Source organism: Harmonia axyridis, chromosome 7 (assembly GCF_914767665.1).
Source record: "Harmonia axyridis chromosome 7, icHarAxyr1.1, whole genome shotgun sequence".
NCBI classification, from domain to species: domain Eukaryota; kingdom Metazoa; phylum Arthropoda; class Insecta; order Coleoptera; family Coccinellidae; genus Harmonia; species Harmonia axyridis.
In genome coordinates, this window is record NC_059507.1 from 20,775,403 (window position 1) to 20,801,918 (window position 26,516).

General features: G+C 36.0%; 1 protein-coding gene across 5 annotated transcripts in view; it reads left to right on the top strand.

Annotated features, from left to right (window-relative positions):
• The first annotated feature begins 23,112 nt into the window (after positions 1 to 23,112).
• The window catches only part of LOC123683889 (leucine-rich repeat-containing protein 24-like), a 191,281-nt gene continuing 187,877 nt past the window's right edge, over positions 23,113 to 26,516 (top strand). For 4 of the 5 annotated variants that reach the window (XM_045622883.1, XM_045622887.1, XM_045622889.1 and 1 more), the window contains exon 1: positions 23,113 to 23,469. The gene's annotated coding sequence lies outside the window, so the exon portion shown is untranslated. The remainder of the gene's footprint in view (positions 23,470 to 26,516) is intronic. The other variant, XM_045622886.1, reaches the window with a different exon arrangement.

Below are 26,516 nucleotides of genomic sequence, written 5' to 3' on the forward strand. Positions count from 1 at the left end.
ACTATAAAGTATAAAAAGAGCCTTTGGCGGCGATACCTTCGAAGCAAGAGTGAAGCTATATTTAAGCAGCATCGACAGTTGTCCAACTTTCTGTCACAGTCAATTAAAAGGGCAAAAATTTCTTACATTAACAGCCTGACGACATCCAACAACAAAAAGAAATTTTTCAGGTTCACACGCCAATGTCTCAACTGCAAGGTGTCCACCCCTTCAATTCGATCTGCTGAGGATGGTGATTTACTCAGTTCCATTGAGACAGCGGAGTCGTTTGCGTCTTGCTTCTCTCTCGCCTTTATTTCTGAGCCGGTAGGCCCCATGCCGCCGCTGACAACTCCCCGTAATGAGTCATCCATTTCTGAAATCGTGATCACACATGAAGAAGTTGAAAGACAACTTAGATCGCTTAAGATCTCATCGTCACCTGGTCCCGATAATATCAGTGCCAAATTTTTGTCGGAGTGTGCTACCAGTCTATCTGTGCCTCTTGCGTCCATATTCTCTTTTTCTCTTGCCTCTGGTGATTTACCCTCCCCCTGGCGTGAGGCCAAGGTCAAACCAATTTTTAAGAAGGGTGACAGGCACAATCCTGACAATTATCGGCCAATAAGTTTGACTTCAATAGTTTGTAAAATTCTTGAGCGAGTTATTTCTGAGCAGCTAACATCTTTCCTCTTGAATCACAGACTAATTCCTGATTCACAGCATGGATTTGTCCCTGGTCGATCCATAATCACCAATTTATTATTTTGTTTGGATAAATGGACGTCAGCCTTGAATAGAAAGATACCTATTGATGTTATTTATTTGGATTTCTCCAGGGCCTTTGATAAGGTTCCAATATCTCTTTTGCTGTATAAAGTGGAAAGTTTTGGCATTCGTGGTGCACTCCTCAACTGGATCAGGGGATTTTTGACCAACAGAACATTCTCAGTGAATGTCGGACAATCGTATTCGGAGCCCAGGGAGGTGCTTAGCGGTGTGCCTCAGGGGTCGGTACTTGGACCACTTCTATTTATAGCATATGTAAGTGATCTGACTTCTTCTATTGTCTCACCAAGTGCATCCTATGCGGACGATGTCAAGTTTTTCGGAGAGGCTGTGACTTGCTATGGACGACTCCAAGAGGATCTTAATAGGGTTTCCCTCTGGTCATCTCGTTGGCTGATACCTCTTAATCAGTCAAAGTGTCGTGTTCTCTATCTCGGTGCAAACAATCCCCGACACAGTTATTGTATTGATGGCCTTGAAGTGGAGGGTTGCACCGCACATGTTGACTTGGGTGTGACCATCACCAGCGATCTCTCCTGGTCAGGCCACATAACAAAAACGCTGAATAAAGCAAGGAGACTCCTCTTTATTATACAGAGATCTTTCCAGGGATGTGATGTCGCTACCGTAGGCCAGATTTATAAAACATACCTGAGGCCAATTTTAGAATTTGCCGGTCCTGTTTGGCACCCTTGGCTCAGAGGCGATCTGATGCTCTTGGAGAGGTTTCAGCGCAGAGTGACTCGTCTGCCTTATGGTGTCTTGGGACCATCGTATCCGGAGAGGTTGGAGAGGATGGGACTGTCTTCACTGGAAGATCGACGGCTGCGCGGGGATTTGATCATCACCTTTCGTGCGCTCCATGGAATGTTCGGTACCGATATCTCGCACTTATACCAAATGAACACAAACAATCTACGTGGTCACAGTTTAAAACTCAAGCGTGAAAGTTTTCGTGCAAAGTGCCGCGAATATTTCATTTCCAATAGAGTGTTCAGTGTATGGAATAGACTCCCCGGTGACGTCGTGAATGCACCTTCCGTAAACGCCTTCAAGAACAGACTTGACGCCTGGTTTGAAAATGGGTTTCGCATCTGAACATTCGGTTTATGGTTTATGCTCTTAATTTTGTGTTTGTTACTGGTTCTTGGTTCTATTACTGTTGTCTGTATATATAGTATGTTCAACTATTTTTTCACCTTTCTTTGAGTTCATAGGCTTTTGCCTCTACTCTGTAATTTCTTTAATAATAATAATAATAATAATAATAATATTGCAATGGACACAGGAAGAAGAAGAATTCATCTGTGGTTCAACTCTATATTTAATCGCACCATACTCTCAACTCGAGCGAGTGCTTCCATAATTCAATATTAAGCAAGTATTCATTCATTCAATTCAGTATCAATTCATAAGTTATCCATTCATTATTCAATAAGTATTCAGTATTCTTTAGTTAGTACTATTATACTATCATAACAATTACAGTTCTATTCAGTGTTTGTGTCCTCTCACTTAACATATTAAACAAGTAAAAATCATTATCGTGTTTTCCTTCTTCCACAAATCAAGCAAACATACAACTGTTCAGACATTATTCACAGAAGTAAATTCATTAATAACAACTTTTGTTTATAGAATAATGGAGCACAAACGTCTTTTTCTTGCTCGAAATGTTCCTGTGGAAATTGTACGTGTAAATAAGAAAGAATTTTGGGAGAAGGAGGAAACCGAAATATAAATAATCTGGCGGAATCTTCTACGGATGGAACGCAACAATATATTTAAATTCAAGTGGTTAGCAGAAAGGCTCTAGTAGATTATGATTAAGTTCTCGATGGGTAAATTACCTTTTATTTCTCACTCAAAGTATAAGAAATCGCATTTAACTGTTTGCTTACATAATCTATATGATCATGCCATCTAAGTTGTTCGTCTGCAACCAGACCCAAAATTTCAATGGGGGATTTAGACGTAATGGTAATATCATCATACTTGAAAGTGTATGCTTCACTTTTGGTATTGAGATTGAAGACATCCATTCGGTTTTTGTCTCATGTTATGAAATTTCCCCTCACCACAATACACTTTGACAAGAGGTCATCACTCGTTTTGACAGAGATAGCAAACGAAGTATCATTTGGAAACATGACAGTCCATTCAGCTATTACAGGATCTGGAAGGTCGTTTATAAAAAGGAGATAGATGAGAGGGCCTAGTACTGATCCCTGTGGGACTGACAAAGATCCGAAACGAACTTTAGATGATGCATTAGTGCTCTTGGGGACACCATAAACCTCAAGGTCGCAATTCAAAATAAACGAAATTACTATAACGGCCTGTAATAGTGATCATCAGTAATCAATTTCGTATGAAATATTCCGAAATTGTTACGAAAAAGACTCTTGCCTATTCAAGACTTATTAATTCGCTCTGCAGTGTTTACGAGTGTACTGAATTGAAACACATCCCAAGACGACTTAATAAAACACCCGTTTAATATCCATAAAGTTCTGTCGACGAGAATATGTGACAATTAATGTACCTATTAAGTTCAATAGAGACATCCATTTCGTAGCATGTAATATCCAAAATTCCTTGGATGCAGGCCAAATTTCCGGAATATACAAAGTGCTGTCCGTTCGCTGGGAATTGGATGTCTTTCGTTTTCTTAAACTAGATTCCTTCCATGTTATGGATCAATAAATCATTCTATAAGGATGAATTCCCTTCGAAACCCTTGGCAGAATTTTTTCAATTAATGAAGAGGGTGGTCCATTATTGGATGGACTATGTTTCGTCTTCGAATTCAGAGGTCACGAGAATGAAGATTTCGTTTTTGCTGGGAAATCTGAACTAACAAGAAATTAATAATAATATAAAAATAATTGTCATAACTTATCAAATGAAATGGTATTAGTCAGAATATCTAGCAATAATAATGATCAATGAATCATTAGGTAATTCTCATCCATCCAGATACATAAACACAAAAATATAGTATAAAGAAAAAATAAAAAATCATAAATCAATGCAGGGCCGTTGATAGGAATTACGGGCCTGGGGGATATGAAAATTCAGACCCCAAGGCGCTTCAGTCGTTCCGACTTCTGAGTGGAACTCTCACAAAATGGTGAATTCATCGCCTTTGCATTAATGTTACCCAATTCGCCTTTCCTTACGCTTTTGTTCATCATACTCAGGACGATACATTTTAATCTATTGCCTTCTATAAAATGAGGCTGATATAATTTTCCTTATTGCTTTACAATTTGCATCATCTAATTATTCTTGCTGTCCATTGTACCTATATGTATCTCCTATTAATTAATTTAGGTGACTAGATAATTCTAGTCACAAAAACGAACAAGTTCTATTTCGATTTTATAAATTTTCACAATTTTTTTCGAAACCACTAATTAGGTATATTCTCCATCTTGATTCGAATTTAAGGTGAAAGTGTTACTTGTTTTTCACTTTACTTATATTTTCACAACGAACTGAACCACTTTTTTCTTCAAAATGACATAAAAAAAACAGAATGGATTGAACCAAACAGCAAATCTGGGATTATTTAGGAACATGGATCAAAAATGAAAGAACTGTCATTTGAATGTATAAGAGATAAGATAATTCAAATAATTTTTATGATAGCAAAACAAAATAGGAAATATTTTTCAGACTTGCCTTATTGGCAAGCAGGCCTGGTTTCATTCATTTTGTTTTATTTATTTATTTATTTATCACACTATTCAACAGCCTAATCCAATTACCAAATGGGAAAAAGAAATGACAAGAAATGAAACCTCATTAAACTAAATACATTCAACGTGAAAAATGAGAAAAATACAATAAATCGAAGCCAAGTGCGAGTCATGAAATGATTTATTATCAAAACAAAATAAAATATCCACACCTAGCTCCACAATTTGTAAGTTAAATCAGACTTTGATTCAAGAATAGTCCTCCTTATAACAGTTGGATTACTATCGAAAATATCAAAAACAACCTGAACAGAAAGGTAGCTCTGACTCCGTAAAGAGGCGAAAAGAGAAGTACATTAGTGCGCGGAAAAAGAAGGTAAAAGATAGTCACAACATGCACGGGCAATCTGGGCTCATGCAGATGAATTAAAGGAAGTGAGAAGGAATAATTAATCACTGGACAAAGAATTTTCCGAAGAAATACTAGACTCATATAGGTGCGACGCCTATCCAGACTATCGACCTTAAATCTGCTCAGCAGCTGTTCATGTGCTATGCCACGGTTCGGACTCACAATATTATACCGAAACTGAATTGGTGCCATTTTTCGACCAAATGATATCAAACAACATTTATTTATGTTGAGAAAAAGTGAATTTCACCCGCACCAACGATTCAGCCCTTCAATATCACCCTGAAGTTCCCAACAATCCTCAATCGAGAGAATCCGAAGATACAACTTGCAGTCGTCCACGTAAAGTAGACATTCACTCCTCAAGAAACGGCAAGTATCATTTATGAAGATGACAAATAATGGGGGGGCCTAACACCGACCCCTGAGGAACGCCAAATTATGCCACAAACTTCGCCGATGTGAATCCGAAGTACTGAACTCACAGGGTCCTGTTGGTAAGGTACGACTCTAGAAAATGAATGAAATTGAGAGTTAACCCAAATGATGACAATTTTTCAAGAAGGACACCATGGTCCAGCCTATGCCTAGAAAAGTCCGTATAAATGACATCTACCTGGGAAAACTCATCCGAAGTAATTGCAGTATTCTCTGTGATACAAGTTGAATTGATCACTGTGGATTGACCTTTAATGAATCCGTGCTGATTATCAACAATCTGAGCGCTGACATGGGAATAAGGAATATTATAAATAACACTTGCGAAGACCTTGTTGAAGTTGCTCAGAATAACAATTGGTCTGTAATTTTCAATCGAGTTTCTATCATCTTTATGAAAACGTGGTAAATCCTGCCCTCTTTCCAGATTGTGGGAAAGCAAAGTGTCGAGAATGATATGCTAGAAATAGTATATGTAATGGTTTAGCAAATAATAAGCACAATCTCTCAACAGAAAAGAAGGGATTCCATCAAGGCCAGCTGTCATCTTCGACTTACAACTCCTCAAAGAACCGAGCACACTATTCTCGGTTATCTCAGGAATATTTAGAGTCCGATATAGGCATCAGTCCTCGGGCCGCTGCTAGAGTCGATGATGTTAGACCCGAAAAATGAGACTGTATCCTTCATTAAAACGAGTATTATATTTCAGATTCTCATTTCCTAAGTAATGACAAAAGGGATATAACCCTAACGTACGTGCCTATCCTCATGACCTTCCGTACCCGGAGTCTGCATAATAAACATCGAATAGGTAACAACATTAGACCCAAATAGGGATGCTAAGTGATGGTAAAATAAATAGTGCATATAATGTGTTTTTGGTTGAATCGTTCAACTTTAATTCTATTAAATTGGGATAATGAAACACCGGATTTCTTAACTAATATATTGAATTTTGCTGTACAAGTTATATGTTTACAAGGTAACAGCTACGAGCGTACTGGTCTATGGTACCCCAATTTCCTGGGGATGTTAATCGTCGCTTTGGATTCTGCATACCAAAGCGCAATCCAGGTCCCTGATTGGTCCACGTCTTCGTTCCTTGCCCTAAGATGTGACTTCAGGATGACCATATGTAGCGACAATGTGACGCCAAGGATGCTCTTGTTCTATTTTTAGCCCTCGCTGTACCTGCTGGGGTTGGTTTCTCGACCTAAATGCGTCTTTCCGAATATCAAACTGCCCGTAAAGTTTGTGTGAAATTCACTTGACGCAACATAATGTTTCCTGAGATAAGTAAAAAAATTACTCTGGGCCTACATCAATAAGCAAAAATGAGAATCAAACTCAAATTGATTATTACAATTATTAAAACCCAAGGCCTAGGTAATAACAGTAAAAATCTTATTGTCTTTCAGATGTATGAAATGGTACAAATAATCAGCGGAGCTGCAATAACCCTTCGTCTCCAAGTAATTCGAAACCGTTCTGCTGCACCGAACAGACTTCTGGAAAACATATAATTCGAAAATCATAAAAATCGAAGCCTTCTGAAAATAGACCTGACGCATTTTATGCCGCTACCGTAAAATCTGCAATTTCCAACTGAGTCACGTTTCTCCTAACGGCACTATATATTTTGATTGGACTTGGGGCACGGTATACTTCACCGGAGCTTAGCCACGCCAACAAATAGAGGAATGAATTATGCAGTTATGAAGTGCATTGTTGAATTCACACTGCAGACGAACTGAAATTGAACTGGGGCGGCTTTGAAATGCTTCAACCGAATCAAGTAATGCTAGCATACTCGTAGGTGTGAGTTTAATGGAAAATGTATTTATTTATTTATCAATGAATGAACACATTCATAGAATTCAGGGGTATATTTCTAACATGGTTTCAAAGTTATCTAGTGAGTGAATCTTTACTTATAAAGGTTCTTACAAGAAGAGGATATTCATTTGAGCGAACCTCAGGGTTCTGTACTGGGACCACTTCTTTTTCTATTGTTTATTAACGACTCACCTGTAAATTTAAAGAACATGCTCTTTTGGTCATCCGTTACAATTTCAATTAATTTTTTTATGAACATATTGATATTGGTCTTGTTTTCTGATGACACCGCAGTAATGATTTGGAACAAGACCTTCGAAGAAGACTTTATCTCAACTCTTGTTACAGTGTTTTGTTCAAAATAACATAATGATTAATGTCAGCAAAATAGAATGCATCAACTTCATTAGGAATGATGATTTCAATTGATTAACGTTACGATATTTGGATTTCATTATAGAAGCTAAGCGAAGTGCTAGATTTCTGGGAATATACCTCAACCAGATACTTGCACCCCTTCTATGCTTTTAGTAGAGTTACAAATACGATTCCACTACACTCATTTATGAATGTTTGCTACAATCACATCTCTTATAATATACTGACAAAAAAACTGCAACACCCAGATGGAGCTGTTTGAACACAATTTTTTTTTTTTTTGATAAAACATAGATAGTATAACAAGGAGTAAATAATTTCATTCAAACAATTTTTGTTACTTAAATATTGTAGTCGTTTTTCGCAAGTTTTTTAAATTTTAAAACAAACCAGCTGTTCGAGAAGATCCAAAGTCGATGTTTAGTTGTTGCCGAATTATTGGTCTACAGGAGGCGGGATGTCATTTCGAGAAATCGCTAACCGTACGAACAGAAATCCAACTACTGTTATGAGATGATGTCAAGCGTGGTTTGATAATGTCCAAAATCGAAGAAGAGTAGGTACCGGAAGTCAAATTGGCACAGATGAAGTTCAAGATCGACGTCTAAGACTTATGGCCATTGTTAGGAGAACAAGGCCATCATGTAACTGTACGAACGGTTTACCGCCGGATAAGGTCTTTTGACTGCAGCATTATCGACCCCATCTTGTGTTACCTCTGACGGTTGAGCATCGCTGGCAACGATTACAGTGGAGAAGAGAACGTCAACATTGGAATGTGGAATGGCATCAAGTCGACTTTTTGATGAATTTCGATTCTCCTTGGGTGCACATGATAGTCGAAGAAGGGTTAGACGACGTCGGGGAGAAAGACGTTTGGAAGAGAAAGAGAGTTTGATGTTGAGCGTCATGTACACCGGACAGTAGGCGTTATGGTATGGGGTGCTATTGCACATGCAAGTAGGTCACCTTTAGTCTTTATCCCGGCTCGAGAATCGAATATTTCAGCGAGATAATGATCGAAATCGTGTTGCCACAGTTAGTCTAAACTTTTTCGAAGTGACCCATGTGATCCCCCGATATTTCGCCCATGGAGCATGTTTTGGACATCATGGGTAGAAGGCTTGAAAATTTTCCCCAGTCCCCACGGACTTATCGGCTCTGAGACACGAAGTACTGATACCTTGAAATACTATCCCTCAAGAAGAAATAGACCATCTTATTGCATCCATGCCGAGACGTGTTGGGGAGTATATAGATAATCGCGGTGGACAAACACATTATTAACAAATTCATCCAAAAAAAAATTGTGTACCCTTTGTTTTTTTCTCCAAATTCATCTTGCTATACTATCTATGTTTTACCAAAAAACATTTAAATTTAAACAGCTCCTTCTGGGTGTTTCAGTTTCTTTGTCAGTTTATTTTGAACCCATTACCGATAATTGTAGATTATTCCTTGTTTATTAATGAACAATTTTATTCATCACTATTAGTTTTAATATTAAAATTTACAGCACATATAAAAGATTCGATGAAACACACCTACGCACGTACATAATTCTTTTTTCAATCTTTGACATATACGCCAGAAATATTTCTGAGAGCTCGTCTGGTGCGAAAATCAGATTTCAATCGGAAATCTGCAGGGAAATGGAAGAGATACATGAGATTTCCCTGGCCCACACGAATCGTCTCAAAACGTATGTAAAGGAGAAAATAAATTCTCCAGTCGACCTCTCAAATATTCATTGCTCTTTCGTGAGACATAATCTGGTTTTATGATACATCGTCAGCTTCTCCCCAGTCTGAGATCAAATTTTGAAGCGACTGAAGATGAATAGGTGTATTATATTATAATTCACTTAGCGACTAGTTGAGTATCTTAGGAGCTACTGAATTTCCAATTAGGTCACTAGGATGAGGAATTTTATCAGATCGTTAATATTTGACGCCCCTCAGTTAAGAATTGATTTTATGTCAATTTACATATCGATAAAACAGCGAATGAAGTAATAAATTACAGGATTCAAATGAACTAGACATCTTAATTCATCATAATGTAATAGAAAATCAGAAAAGCTCTTAGGTGAAAGAAGGAATTTTTGAACGCCCGTTCATCATTGCGCCAGAGACCACATATCCCTATATACTACTATGGATTCTCCAAGGGCGCATATGGCTCATGAGTGAGTGAGCGTCCAAAAGTTTCTATCTTCACGTCAGTGCTTTTCAAATTTACTTTTTAATTATTATTTCCTTTATTGTAGTGATAGATCGTATTTCATAAAAGGGAAATCATAAAACAAACAGAAATAGGGATAGCACTGATGTAAAGTAAGGAATCCTTGTCACTAGTTCAAATGTATATTGACATAAGTTTTTCAAGAAATATCGTATGAACTTTCATCCGATTAGCTCACTTTGAGAACTTCAGATAATTCGGTGACCACCAAGGTCACCTACTGTTAGATTTTTTCAATATTCAACATTTTCAAATTGATGAATGTTATTCTTTAAAGAGGCCAAAGGAGAAAATCTAATCTGAAGACCTTGGTGGACACCCAATATTTCACTTATCTGAAGATCCCAGGTTATTTAAGGTAGGCACTTGGTTCATTTTCCATGTGAAACTGAAACTTTCGATGATTTTTATAGGTTGATATGAAATTTATTTATATTTTTACTTTATTTTCTCTAGGACAAACAAAAATTTGTGTAGGATTTGTCAATACACCAAAAATAATAAACTTATTCTGAAATTGAAAAAATTCGAAAAAACAAAAAAAAATACAGATATTTTAACTCGTCAAATATTCCTGTACAGAATAAAATCTTACAGCTAACAAGAAATTTCTTTAGGCCGATTTGAACCAATTCATTCTTTCACAACTTTTTATTCTTCTTCTTCTTCTTCTTTTAGCTAGGGAGTTCCCTGTTTGCTTGGCCTTGGTCTATTCTATTCATTCATTCAAACTTGGTCTATTCTGCAGATGAGGAAAACCAGCTTTGAGCCCATCTTTTCGGTGGTCTACCCGGCTTTCTTCTTCCTCTGGGTTGTTCATTCTTGCAGATGTATGCTATTCTATCTGACTCCATCCTATCAACGTGGTCTCTCCAATCCCTCCTTCTCTGTCTACTCCACTTGACAACATCCTGTACACCAGTTCTCTGTCTTATTGACTTGTTGGTCTGTCTATCCCTCAATGTCACCCCTGAACAACTTTTTATTGGTTGTGGTAACTTATTGTACATTCATTCTCCAATTAATGAGGGTGAGTTGAAAAGAGCATATAGAGGTTTCTATTTTGTCTTGTGTTAAAACTATGAAATCAATCATTTGTTAGGAATTTAGCAAGATTTGAATGTATAAAAACATAAACTGCATAAATGTACGAACATTGTAATTTCAGAATCTTATACTTCTCAAAATAATTCTTATAACAAGATGTCTGAGGCACTCCAACAATACAACGAATTACTTTTTTCGGAGGAACAAATATCTCACCAAATTTGGAAAACGATGCCCAAAAACCTAAACCATATCTCAAGCGAGATTAGCTGCTTTTCATCCAGAATGTCCCTAAGGCTTCGAATCAAGTACCTCATAAAAATTAATACTTGAAATCACCCTTTCACAGTGCCTCCTCCAATCAAGACACTCGTCAACATAAAGACCCAAAAATTTCAAGGATTTCTCCTCTTCAATTTGTCTTGATTCAATCTTCATATCCAGTAGTTTTTTGCCATTATGAAAATGTATAGTGTGTGTTTCGTCCACATAAAGCGTAAAATGTACAGAGGAATTGATAGCCACAATATAATTCATGTATATCAAAAATAAAACCGGGCTAACAACAGATCCCTGAGGAACACCCAAAGTAACAGGAAGATAATCAAGACATGCTGACATTCAGTTTTATTATTTTCTCCAAATATGAAGTCAATCTATTGAGATTCAAATATTCAAATATCTTAGAGAATACAGAAGAAACCGTTACCGGTCGATTATTCTCAATACTCTTTGGAAAAGGGAAAAATTAAGCGATTCCATTTGTTATATAAATTTATATGGTTTAAATTGAAAAAAAAAAACAAAAGTTTGCATTATAACTTCAAGACTAATTGCAATAAAAAACAAAAGATCACACCAATGGGTTCTACTAAAAAAGTGCCTGTAGGATGTTTTTGTTTTATGTTGATAGCACCAATAATCAAAAAATTATTATTGAAGTTTTCATTTCCCGTCATTTTACAATTTTCTCTTATAGCTCAAAAACAGTTGAATTACTGAGGTTGTGGTTTTTACCAAATTCATTCTCTCAAAAATCTAGCCCGATTATGTGCCATTTATTTTTTTCTAGCTCGAAGGAATTCTGAGATCCCCTCACCAAACAACGAATTTGAAACACCCGATACAATGAAAGACATTGTACAGGGTGTCCCAAATTCGATGCTCACTAAGAGCATTCAAGTCTCAAAGAATAAATCTTCAAGGACCTGATCTCTCTTCTATCAATGAAAAATTAGGTTACTAATGACCATGACCGTATAATCAACGAAAGGTAAAGAAGTAAAGCCATTTTAGGCTTTCAGTGAATTCCACGGTTCCCGATCAATTCTCACAGAAAAGTTCGACTTACATCTAATTTTAGAACACAGAAACTTTCCATTTTCTTTGAGGAAAAACCCTTCAATGCAGACCTTCCTAATTATTGAACCTCCAAACTCGTCCTATGACCTGGAAAATAGAAGACAGCTTTTCATTCGCTAATTCGGATTTGCCCTAATTGAAAGAGGGTAGTTGAAAAATACCGTTATTTTCAGCTTGGATAATTATCTCATTAGAGCTAAAGCGGCTTGAATGGCCCACTTTAACTACTGAAAAGAATGGGGATTCCTAAGAAAATTGGATATATCGACTTTGAATTGCAAGAATGGGATCTTTTCATAAAGGTCTGAAGAGGTATGAGTCTTCCACAATGGAGAATTTGAATGGAATTGAGCAAGATGGCTTTGCATTTGGAAAAAGTTATAAATTCGAGAAAAACTTTTGAGCTCTCTGTATAGGTAGGTATTATATGAAATGTGATTTACCAATACCTTTAGATGAATGTTTCTGATAGGATACTTTGAAAGCTGTATTGAGTTCATTACAGCACTGTTTTTAGTAATGTAATGAACTAATAACGATACTGAAATAGAGAAAATCACGTTATCAAGTCTTTCGTTGTATTACGGCGTGTTTGTCTATCAATTCTCGGCTCGAACGTATAAATTGCGTTCGATAACGATAACGCCTTTGATTGTTTCAGTCGGTTTTAACAACTCATAATACACTACGGCGAGCTGGTCTCACCAAATACTGAGTATGACCTTGTAACCGTGAATATTCGGTTTGGCTGTCTACGTGGAAGCATGGCCGGGATATCCACATGATTTTCTGCGCTTGGGATTATCGTAATGAACTAATTTTTCGTCTCCAGTCACAATGCGATGCAGTTAGCCCTTCCGACTCTCAGGCTTTTTGAAATGGCTTGTTGCGTCACTCCCAATGATCCTGCCAATTCTCGCTACGATTGACACGAGTACGATCAGGCAATGCCTCCAATTCTACATCTTCGAGAACTTTCTCTCTTACACCGTCATGCTGGTCCAAGGTTTATAGATTTAGACAGGTTGTCTCGTAACTTTCAACCAATCAACGTCAACCATTCTTGACGTCACTCAGTTTACACATTCAAATAAATAACATTTGATTGTAATGAAATCGTGGGTTTTCACGGATTTTGTTATTAGTTTGATCCCGTATATCGTTTGTAGCCCTCTCCTTAATAGTCTTCAATATCTTCAATCATAAAATAGCTACGATAAAATGTCTGTCAATGATGGCCAATGGCGATACAGACACTCTATAGACCTTGACAGACACTGGATGACGCGTTACCCCACTCTTTAACCCAAGTTACGAGACAACCTGTGTAATCTACAGACCTTGATGCTGGTCGACGTCAAAAACACCGTTCTTGAAGCGTTAAAAGCACTCTCATCACGTTCTCACACTAATAGTGGCCTCACCACGAGAATTTGAGAGCATTCGATATGCCTTAGTCCCAAATTTCTTTATATTAAAGCAGAAAATTAAAACCTCCCGCAAATGGCGAGTATTTGGCTCGTAAACTGACATCTTTAATCGAGAATAACTTTATGATGCAGACACAAATCGACTAATATTTCCATGGCATTATTTTTACAAATACCTAAGCCTTCTACAATATATTTATGAAAAATTTCATTTCAATACTGTTTTTGTTTCTCATCGATAGCATCAAAAATGAGGAAGTTATCTGGAAACTGAAAGGAAATATGGACATACTGTTTCCTTCATTTCTTGTGAAATGAAATCGAAAACATGCCATCTATTTTCCTTTTATTGCAGTAGTTCCGGAAATCACATCAGTATAGACATCGAATTTGAACCATCCTGTACACTATGTATCATCCATTGGAAAATTGAATAATACCGCATTCAAAGGAGCTTATCCCAACCGCTGTTGAATATTTCAGGTTGTAGATCAAAACCCACCGACACGAGAAAACGTCCAACCTTACTTCATCTCGTTTTGATATTGCTCGATACAGCATCTTACGCTATCCAAACCTCCTGAAATATTCAAGTTTATATTGAAGAATTTGCCAAGATACACGCGTAGTTATGACGAATTCATGGGATTCCTTCCTGTAGGGGAATGCGGAGAAAGGGAGGGGGAAGAACGCAGAACGAAATTCTCCGCCATCATCTGGTTTGGTTAGTTGTAAAGTATAGAGTGACACTCTATACACTATAAAGTTAGCAGAGGCACTTGCATCAGAATCGATGAAACCTAGTTCAATAAATGACGTGAATTGGTCGTGAAAGAATCCGCGCATCCTCTGATAGCTTAATATTGAATAAACATTGTCACTCACCTATAATAATAATAAACAGCTTTATTTTTCTACAGGTAAAAACCCAATTACAGAATAATTTACAAAATACAGTTTTGATTAACAATTGAAAAATAAACGATCATTATCTTCTACAGATAAGAAATCTCTGTTTTACAATGTTCAAATTGTCAAAGAAAATATCACAGGTCTCACACAAGTTGTTCATAAGGCTACACATATACTGAATTGGCGTTCGAATCATACAATTATTCCTACGAGGAACCAAATAAAATACAGGCCTATATCTCTCTCTGGAACATGAAAGTTGAGCCTCTCCAGTAGGTATGGACTATCAAAACTACCGTGAACTATCTTGTACAGAAAGATGACAGCCGCCTGCAAATCTCGCCGATCAGCCAGAGAGACGGCATTGAACCTACTCAAGAGCACAGCATGGTCAGTACCTCTCGGAGGATAGACACCTTCTTCTCTATATGAGAGAAATTAATAAAATCTACGCTGAACCGACTCCAAACGCTGACTATGACAGGAATATATATATATATATATATGCTGCCATATAATAAAGGCATACTCGAGCTTAGTTCTCACCAGCGTATTAAATAGGAGAACAAGTGTTCCAGAATTCTGGAAATGTCTTGCATTACGAATTATAAAGCCATACAACTTAGAGACTGCACTCAGTAGGCCATTTATGTGAGGAACAAATGACATCTGACAATCAAACAGAACTCCCAGGTCCCTAACAATACTTACTCTCAACAACTGTCAATTTCCCACAGAATAATCAAACATAATTGGTTCCGTCTTTCTTGTAAAATAAATGATATTGCACTTAGAAATTCAACTTCAGACGATTATCCTGACACCATTTTAATAATTCTATTAACGCCTTATATATAGACATCAAATCGCTATGGCTGTGACCTAGATGTCAAAAAAAAAACTATAAGAGCCATTTGCTGAATGATCAATCTTGTATTCCGTTATAATTTTCTGATTTCTATATTGTTGTATCGCATTTTTGGCAATAGTGCATTTGCATAATGATACATGATACATCCTCTTTTGTTGATTGTTGATAAAATCATAATCATCAAAAATTTCCTTGAATCTATTATTTTGTGTATGTTATTGAAGTAACCATAGACAAAGTTCTCGTTATCACATCATCTGGTATTTTCGTAATTTTAATTCAAACATGAAAATCAATCATTTCAAATTCTAATAACTCTTTGGAGAAAAGTAATCGGACCTATACTCAAAAGAAAAAAATGTTCTAAATGAGCACAACTATAATTTTTCGAAGATTGTCATAGAATTTGAATATCAACCTTAACACTTCATTTATCCAGAAATTCAAAGCTTTTTACAATAAATAAATAAATAAATAAATAAACTTTATTCATCCATTAAGACAGTACAGTATAGGACAAGTCAAATAAATTATTCAAAGAAAAGCAACAAAATAGAAAGAGAAGAAATAGCAAATAATTAGATAATGATTACAATGATTATTATTATTATTATTATTATTATTTGAACTGGGGTCGTTTTGCTTCGGTGAGCCTTCCGGGAACTGCGACCATGCAGATCTTTTGTTCACTACCCTACTCATTCATAGAAACCCAGGGAGGTCGTCAACGACGTTAATAAAATTGACAACCTCCCTAGGGGCCTTGGCCATTACCTCTCTGGTATCCAGGACCGGCTTGCCCATGTGAATGGTTCTTAGGCCAGCCAGCTCTGGACACTTGCATATCAAGTGTTCAGAAGTTTCTACTTCCGATCCACAGAGCCTGCAAATCTCATCTGCTGACTTACCCATACCCGTACACTGTCGGTACAAACATCATTTGTACCGACAGTGCCCCGTCAGCAGTCCCACCATCACCCGAAGCTCCGCTCGTGACAGCTTCAGGAGTTTTCTGGTGTAAGTAGGTGAAATCTTCACGAATTTTTTTTGCCTGAGCAAGTCTAGGAGTGTTAGTCCAGTGGATTGTCCTACTGTTCAACTCCCATAGCTGGACCGCAGCTTTGTATTGGTCTTTTCCTATCCCACAGAAAGGCTCAGGTCCAGCAGGTCTTAGCCTAGATGCACTTTTTGCAAGCTCGTCCGCTCTCTCATTTCCTTCAACACCACAGTGCCCTGGTACCCATAGTAGAGTCACCTTGTTTCCTCTGGCCAGTTGCTTTATGGTGTTACGGCACTCCCAAGTCAGCAGAGACCCCTGACAACACGATTCCAGGGATCTCAGCGTGGCTTGGCTGTCCGTGGTGATGTAGATATGCGCCCCTTTGAGGTTCATTTTGAGACACTCCTGGGCGCATACATAAACAGCCATTATCTCGGCTTGTAGAATCGAGGGCTCACTTCCCAGGGCTTTAGAGATCCTCAGTCTAGGTCCATATATCCCAATGCCGGTGCCCTTCTCTGTTTTTGATCCATCTGTAAACCATATGGATGACTTTTTGTCTAGACGATTTATGAAACTTATTGCACTATGACATTTTACAATGATACAAGACTTGGTATATCAACCAAAAGAAAAACTGAAAATATTCAAACTTCAATTTCAACAAAACCGCTGCTAATAAATGAAGTAACATTAGAACTAGAGTATACATTTTGGGATTTTCATATTTTTATGAAATTTTTCCTCTTCAAAGTCGAAAAACGTCCCATATAAACTGAAATCTCACCGATCTATTTCATTGAAAAAATTTTTTGGATATACATTGCCGAGAAATACAATTATTCCTGAAATATAAGAAAAATTATTTTATCAAATCAAAAAAATTTTGAAATTCCAAACCTACAAGTGCAAGGGAGTAATTTCAAATGGTGTTATTTTTTCTTTTTGTTGATATAATAATTTTCATTTCGTATTTTGCATAATTGTATGTCTAGACAGACGAATTTATCAAACGGAAAGGCATTACAGATTCGAATAGGTAATTCAAAACTCGAAATTTTTTCTTGAGACAAATTCTCGATGATTATTCGACAATTATTGGAATAGGTTCCATTGATTTTATATTCATAGTTATAGAGGTGGTAGATAGAAATTCCCCACCATCATCTGGTTAGTTGTGAAGGAGAGGATAACAACTTCGTCAACTTCTTGAAAACAGTTTGCCTTGAACTAACTCACAAACGGACTGTGTATGGGTACTCGTAAAGTTTTAAGCGGATTTATAAGCTTAGTTCTTGTTTGCCATATTACCTATTACACTGAATCATTTATATTTCGGCTAGAGAACGCTATGTCGAGTTAACAACCAGATGTTAATTACTGTTTAGAACATGTGGCGAACTGATGCTAAACACACCTTTCAGCATGAAGGCAAAAAAGTTTATTTCTCACCACCAACTTCAAATGTAGAATGTTGAGCGGATTTATTTGTGGGGAGTGTAAATTTATTCGGATTAGGTTCAGAGTAATGAGAAAATACTATTGAAATAGTTGAAAATATTGCTCATAAAAATTGAGGCTAATGATATTTTTCGAAATTCTGTATTTTCAGTATAATCTGGTTTTTTTTCAATATCAAAACTCGAAACAATTTTGTCCTTGTTTGTCAACTTGAAGATTTTTTCTTTAGTATGCATCACTTTCTACTAATACCCGACGATTTTACCCAATGGAAAACGGACTTTTTATTATGCCAAGACAAATTTCAATCAAGTACTATGCCAGCGAAATTGGGAAAGGACATATATTATCAGGAAACGATTTGGTTCGGAGAAAAAACGCTCAAAAAATGTAAAATTAGTATTCTTTCCTTGGCAATAAAAAATTAATTTGTGCAACTATCTATGTTCGCTAACTCGCATCTACCAAAAACAGTTTATATGTAGATAAGCTATCAAAAAAATCAGCCGTTTGCTCACAAAAACCATTCTAACACTAAAATTCGTGATAACGTCTTGGCAAGTATGCTCCGTAATGACTGCCATTTGATGGTGAATATTTTGTTTCAACTGGGCCATAGAAGTTAGTTTACCTTCTTAAACTTCGGAAATCACACAGGTAAAAGTCCTTAGACATCAAATCAGGAGTGTGGGGAATGAATGTCACATCTCCTGAAATTAATTTTCATGGAAAAATTTCAGGGACTCATGGTGGATGGACATGTTGGACTTGTGTGAAGTTGATCTATTTTGCTTCAACCATGATCTCAGGTTATACTCAGAAAAGTTCTGCAGTTCAGGAAACAAAAACTCATCTAGCATCCTCACATAACATTCTGAATTCACGTCACTTTCATCTCCAAAAAAGTAAGGGCCGATACATTGCAAACCATTTGGCGAATGAAGGATATTCTAATGCTTGCTCTGCTTATTCTCGTGAACATCAAGGTAAGAATAAGTTTCATTCGAAAACGTTGGTAAATGCTGGTAAACATTCAATTAGCTGATCTATGATTTCTAGCCTCTGAATTGAATTTTATAGGGACCAGTTTTAGATCTTTGTGCGAAATGTGGTGTACCGATGATCTTGGCTCATTTGAAGAACTTGCACGCTTCCGAATGAAGAAGTTGGGATCATCACGAACAGACCGATTAACCTGTTCTACCTTTCCTTCCGTTCTCAATGACCTTGGGCGCCTGGGTTTTAGTTTATCTAGTATTGAAACTGTGAAACTGTTTTATCCATTTCTGAATAAGAGAATGATTGATGCAACATTTAAGTAACGAAAACCACGAATATTGAAAAATTTCTTGTGATATAGTCGCATGAATACTATTTCTGTACATTTGTCATACACACAACGCGCAATCCGCGCCCGAGAAGTGCTCCATAGCGGCAAAATTCCCAAAAGTCAGGCCACCGAATATCCCAGATCGCAAAGCAAAGCTGAACAAATATAAACGTTTTTTGGGACATTAACATTGTTTTAATATGAATGGCAAAATGATAAACTATTCAAATCTAGCACTCTTTCAGTAAGTGTGGAAAAATCGAATTGTTTGTCATTTTGGAATTCATATTGATATATGCACTTCATATATAGTCCATTCAAGAATTATTGACATCGAAGTAGACCTTGAACACCTGGTCGTGGCTTTATTTCTCGTTAACTAGAATATCACTCATAATTGTTGTTGTTCATCACAGAAAAAATCAGTTTATGTTATTTTTATCATTTTGTATCCGAAAGATCCAAATTTTCGAAATTACGAAGGGACGCATAAAGTCATGATTTCATAAATTGGAATTCAGGTTCTATAACGTGAACAGTAAAATTCTATAATGGAATTATAATTTAATAAATATTAGGATTACTCATTGAAGAACAAAAAACAGTTATAACAATATTTAATTTCCAAATAGAATATAAATAAACTATAGATGCAGTGTCAAGACTACATATATTTTTTATATAGCTTGATATCATATAACTTCGGTCAATCTCCAAAGAATTTTTGAAATTCTCCATCTGAGCTGTGAACACATTATTCCAATTATCTGCAGGAAAGGTATTAATTTAACAACCTAATTATGAAATAATTCTCCATTCATATTCCTTATGATCACCACTGTCATAAAATCCAGGTAAAAATCCATCAAAATAGTATACCTTCTTCCTTTACCCTTGAATATACTTGGCAAACTTTTTGTTTATTCTTTCTGTTGAATAAGACTGTCATTCTGAAATAACCACTTTTCATCCAGATAAATGAATTTCACATTTTGTTGCAAATATTCTCTGTATTTCTTATGAAATCATACTCTACTTATTATATTTCTCTGTTTGTCAATAAGAATGTTCCTTTTAATAACTCTTTTGAACTTGTAACCAATCAATTTTATGTGGATAATCTTGTCTTTGATTAAATAAAATTCAGATGCTTCTTGGTAAAATGTTATCCAGACTGAATCTAACCTTCTGTCAATGACATTGCCAATACCAACGCGAAATCTGCAACTCAAAATATTACTGAATAAGCCATTACCAATTCAATTTCGATTTTCCACAGCCACCCGGGATGTCAATAATTACTGAACGGACTCTACATTCCACGATCTGCGAAACTCTTCCCAAATTTTCCCTGAAACTTCAAATGATGCGTCATAGGAAAATAAATCAGAAATCAACAGATCGGCGTGTTTACTTCAGTTACACATAGAATCAAGATGATTAGCCATTTAAAATTTGTTCAACCGATAATTAACACAAATATATACAGTGAATAATGACTGTGTATAAACCGTTGGATAAACATTCCATTTATCTCCTTAATTTCAACGAACATGTGTCAAATTGAAGGGCCATCAAAATTGACGCATCATTGAATACAGAGTGATCGACTTCATAGAACAATACGACAGTTTGGCATGGACGCCCATTGATAAAAGTTATTTCATTATTCTGTGCGCATAAAAGGTATTTGACAAACAACCCGGTAATAAAACTGAATAGAGCAATCTGCGGATTAATAGTTATCAACTAAGCTTCTTTAAAGTTGACCAAAATAAAATTAATCAGCTTGCTGTACTTTACCGTTAATTCTGCTTTTGACAGATTCGTTAAGCTCTGATTGGATCCATTGTCGAGTACTTACTGCGAAATGTTCAATAAATTCAGAACGGGAGATAGGAAACAATTGCCGACTAAATCAAAGAACTCTTTATACCGTCATTTTGATTTTATGGAACAGACGACTGATATCTTTCAGGCTTTGCGCTGCAATAGATTGGGCAAATAGAGCATTATGTATAATGCTGTAATAAGGGGGATTAATTTCTCGAAGTTCAAAGTAGTTTTCCTTTATAAGTTTATATTATACTCCATGTCTCTTATTTAATTAAAAACTCGCATTCTGAATGGGAATATCACATCCAATTTTCAGTTAATGATAATGGGATTTATTGATTCGACAAATAGATTTATAGAAAAAAAAACTTCAGTCATTGAAGGTAGGCGAAACTCTACTTGATGGAGATAATTGCACAAACCATTTTAATTATTTACACTCATTCATTAACACCACAGGCTTTCTGGTTCACCTGTACGTTCGCTGCAAACTTTGCTATCGATTTGAACTAACTTCTGGCTGAGCTGGATGATAGAGTCTGAAAACTTCAGGTGTAAGTCAGAACTTATAGGTATTTCGATATGGAATCGTTACTTTCTCTATTAGAATAAATTGCTGAAAATTATTGATACCGTCTTTGTAATAGTTGAATTAATTTAATTGATTTAAATGAATACGGTAATTTTCTCAAGGGTTTCGACAGAACATAGTTACCTTCTCTTGTTTTACTTGATTATATTTTTGGATTCCATTAATTTCTCGAGAAATATGAGGTATTTATTCATTAGGTAACTACTTGAGCCCAAAATTACGAAGAAATAATAACATATATTCTTGTGATGAAGATATTATGAATCTTTCGGAGGAATTCGAACAATTTTAATGTAACTCCTGATACTCTTTGGGACACAAAATATTACACAATGTGCTAAATAATCGAATGAAATATTGAATTTTAAGTATATATTTACTCAGTGGATGGATCATACTTGAATATTGTATAAATTTGCGTGTTATGTCTGCGCATGCAACATAGAAAAATTACATAAACTTTTCAAGGAACTATCTATGACCCAAACTAAATGTCCATCCAAATTTCATCGATATTGTATTAGTATCGTAGCAGTTTAGGCGACATCCAGTTATAGATATCCAAAGTCACTTGCAGGAAGCCAGAATATTTCAATTAGACAAGGGTTTTCCAAGTTTTCATAAATTCTTTTGGAGCCAGTGAGATTATTGCCTAAAAATACTCTCAAATAAACCACGGTTTAAGCATATCCTCTTGGAAACAAGAATGTTTCAATTTGGTTTTTTTTATTGGCTGAATAGTCCACGTTTCACTTCGAGGGCGTTTTTGGTTACACTCATTGGCTGCATCTATCACTTCTTGATTACTCTCTAATGATTCGCATAGATCAGTGCAGAGTGCAGTCCATAGGGGTATTGATACTATTAATGTAATTAACATTGTTACTCAGTTTTAGTTCGTTGTGTGACTGATGTGTTTAATAATTTCGCATATGACGTTTGCTAAATTCTATAGCTCATATAAAAAAAGATTTATATATTGCGATCTAATTTATTCCTCCATTTACGTCGCAAATATTTTGAAATAGTCTCATACATACGCATAAATATTATTTTCAACTTTAGGGTTTAAAGAGCGTGCACCTATTGTTTATGTTTTGCAATTAAATCTGCTTAAACGTTTTAATGGACTTTTTCAAGTGACTTCGGATATGCTATACAAGTATTTGCAGACCGACAGAAACCAAAGTTGTTCAGGATTTTATTAAACAAATTTTGCAAGAGAAAATTTCGAAATCGATGATCCAAAAATTGTTTTCATCCCAAAAGCGATCACATAGCTCCTATTCCTTCGTTAGACTCGGAAGCAAAATCTCACTAGCGCAAATATACGTATTCGCATATTCTTCATATAATTACAACCCCTTCCTCAACACATCCGACACCTTCGAACGGTAAATAAACCATCGTCGATGTTACGCTCCGAGGTTTCCACGGTCTGGCGCACCCCGTATACCTCTACGCAACGATAATCAGGTTTAGTGCAACAGCGTTCCGAGCTCCCCGCCTGTCATGTCAACGGCGCCCGATCCTCCTCGCCAGTCTGACTCCGTATACGGCGAAGTTCCGTTGTATCGCGTTGTTTTCACTTTCTGGATCCGGCTCGAAGGACCAACGACTAATACGACCCTATCGGCGCGACGAATCGCTTAAGTCGAGTGCGGTCCGTGTCTAAGTGCATGTGAGTGAAGTTCTGGAGTATGATGCAGTGAAAATCGTCATTAAAATTGCGGCAGTATTCGCGCACTGAAGGGGTGAGTTCCGTTTACCACGGTGGTCGTGTCTTATCTGTCACCTGGTGGGAATTAATGCGACGTCGATTTCTTTTGAGGGTTTAACTACTAGGTGAGAAGCGTTCTTGGAACGTGTTAAATTTTTATTTTCTTGTGAGTTGTTGACCGTAAGAGGAAGGTGTTGATCTAGATATCCGAGACGTTGAGGCGTGTAAGTGCTTTAATTGTGTGCGGCATGCAATTGCTGCATGTACTTGCAGTGTTGCCGACAAAAACATGTCAGCGACATCGTAATTCTTTGTTTGATGTTAATCTTCTTCGGCTTCAATGATTGGACAATATGAGAAAATGTCCTCGAACGAAATTTGATAAGTTTTGAAAAAGTGATACGAGTTTGAACTTGAAAGAGTATTGATCTAAATACCGAAGTGGTCTAACTGAATTATTTTCATTATGTGTACTTTAGAACTATGAGATCTACGTTTCAAATCAGATAAGACCGAGGATAAGACTTTTTTTCTCAATGAATGTATTAAACATCCAAATCTGGAGGGCTTCAAACCTTAGAGTGCTTTAGTTTATGATTTCCAATATTAGACGCAGACCTTTTGAATTAATAAATTATAATATTTTCTGAGGAAATTCCACATTTTCAAAAAGACATCTGTTGTAAGGAAGAACAATAGATCTCACCACACATAATATAGATAGGTATAATGAAATTTGTAGATCCTTCGTTTGTTCCTCTTATGAATCGATAATATGCAAGGCTTTCATTTTGAAATATGGGAAAATCTACAAATGTTCATTCTCAAAATTTGCATGTATGTGTATTGTCTAATCCATTTAAAATATACTGATCGCCAGAGTAATTCACTCGGTAATTCATGTATACCTAATATTTAACTAGAGGGGATACCATAACTAAGTGATATTGAATATTCCGAGTGACTAATATTGAAATAAACATGTCATGCTAAATATCTCGAAAATTGCTTGGAAAATTGTCAATATCTTTTAAGAGTTCAAAGTAAAGGTTGGTATAAACCTCGGTATAAAGTATTTTTTGTTTTTCATATAGATTCCGAAAGTCGGGATTCTTCCAAAAAACCTTTACACCTTGTGTTTGCGAAAATAGTTTTATTTCGTAGTGCTCAAGCATGAAGTAATTTTCCCAATTAGAGATATGGAGCACCCTGAAGGACCCTGTTATTTAGTACAATTTGACGGATATATTCTGTGCGAGATTCTGAGATATCGAAAATCCGCAAAATATTTTTTCTCGAAAAAAATACCTAGGTAAATAGTTAGCTACAAATATCATAGAAAATCGAGAATCCCTTCAACATAGAGGTTTCAATTTTCAATGCTCATCCTTTGTTCTTTCTTGACATGTGTGAAATTATCAAATGTTTATTCTCTTTCACCTTCTCAAGAAAAACACGAGATTATTCATTATTTATTGTCATTGTTATAGGAGTCTTGGCCGTGAAAGTGTTGATCTAGATATCATAAAGACTTGCTTCGATTGTTTACAGCATGAAATTAGTAGATACACTGATGTCGAATGACCTTCAAGACAATAACATTTAAGTGCTATCGAATCTTCGACGATTCAAAATGCATGACCACATATTAGAATTCAAATACAAAACATCAATAATCTGGTGGAAAGATAAGAAGACTGATATTCTCTATCGATGAACTTCAGTACCTACCAGAGGTTCAAGCGATATGATGAAGACGTTTTTAATGATTTTAATTAAGATGGTCCACGGAACTTACCAATTGAGTAATAAAAACCGGAAAGATAAATCAGTTATATAGGATGGTCACATAAAACACTGCTGTTGAATATTTGATGTTTTGTCTTCAATGATATCCCGAGTGCTGCACAATTTGTATTGTTATTTTTTTGTAACAAGTTTTTTGGTGGAAATGAAAGCATATCGAAAGGACAAGTATATGCATGAAATATTCGATTTTTCTGCTTTCGATATATGTATGCCATTCAACATGTTGAGTCTTTGTCTTAATGTTGTACATTAAATCCAACTATAGATTCCTCTGATCAAATAAAAAACTTTTTTGTTCACCATTTTCCCCAATTCGGCTCAATCAAAAAGTTGAAAGCATGTATTGGTTTCAAAATGGGCTTATGCTCATTTGTTCTTTCGATGTTTACACCACCGAGTGAAAGCAGAACTCAATCAATGTGAAGATAGAAGTTCTATGAATGATATTACATATTTATTTACATGGAATTTGCCAGATGCACGATTAAAGAGGTTGAATTTGCTATTTCGCATATTATTATGAACCGAGTTATGAACTTAGAAGAGATGCACTCGCTCAAACGGCTGTGAACAAGTAATAAAGCTGCGAGTAAGCTTCTGTTCCTGAAAATGAATATGACTTTTCTAATATTTATTAAAAACGTCATTTATGCATTTCCTCATAGAGTAATAAACCTAGATAGAGGGAGTATCCGCAATTTTCACATGTCCCCAACATGGTTAGTTTACGTTGTCGGATTGTGATATATTTTCATATCCACAATTTTACTATATCGTTATGAATATATTTATTTGATTGATTCCCGATTGAATATGCTAATTTGAGATCCTATATTTCTCCTAATTGTCGAATTTATAATAAGCAGAATATTTATTATTTTCTGTATCTACCTGCCAAAATTTAAGGTTTGGCAACTTTTGCTCTTCTATTGTCATCGGTTGTTTCACGACGTTTGGCGCGCTTGAAGTTTGTTTCGGGAATTTCCGATATGCTTAGGTTTTTATTTCAATATATTTTGAGTCAATATGAAACGTTGATTCACTATAGGACATAAAAAGTGCGTTCTTTGTGGAGTAACTCGCGAATTGGGTGAAGTATCGTATCCTCGATCGTATCACTGATATGTTTTCATTTCCGCGCGCTTCATGTCAAATTTGATAGTTCATGTTGGGGACAAAATTTGGTTAATGAAAATGATATAAGCTTCGTCTATCTATGTTTAACACTCTGAACATTTCCCATATAAAATAACGTCAATCGATTCGGATCACAGCCAGTATTTCATTCTATGTTAGTAGTATTTCAGCTCGTATTTCAGTTATAGTAGTTATTTATAATATGTAGAAGTGTAGAAGGCATTGA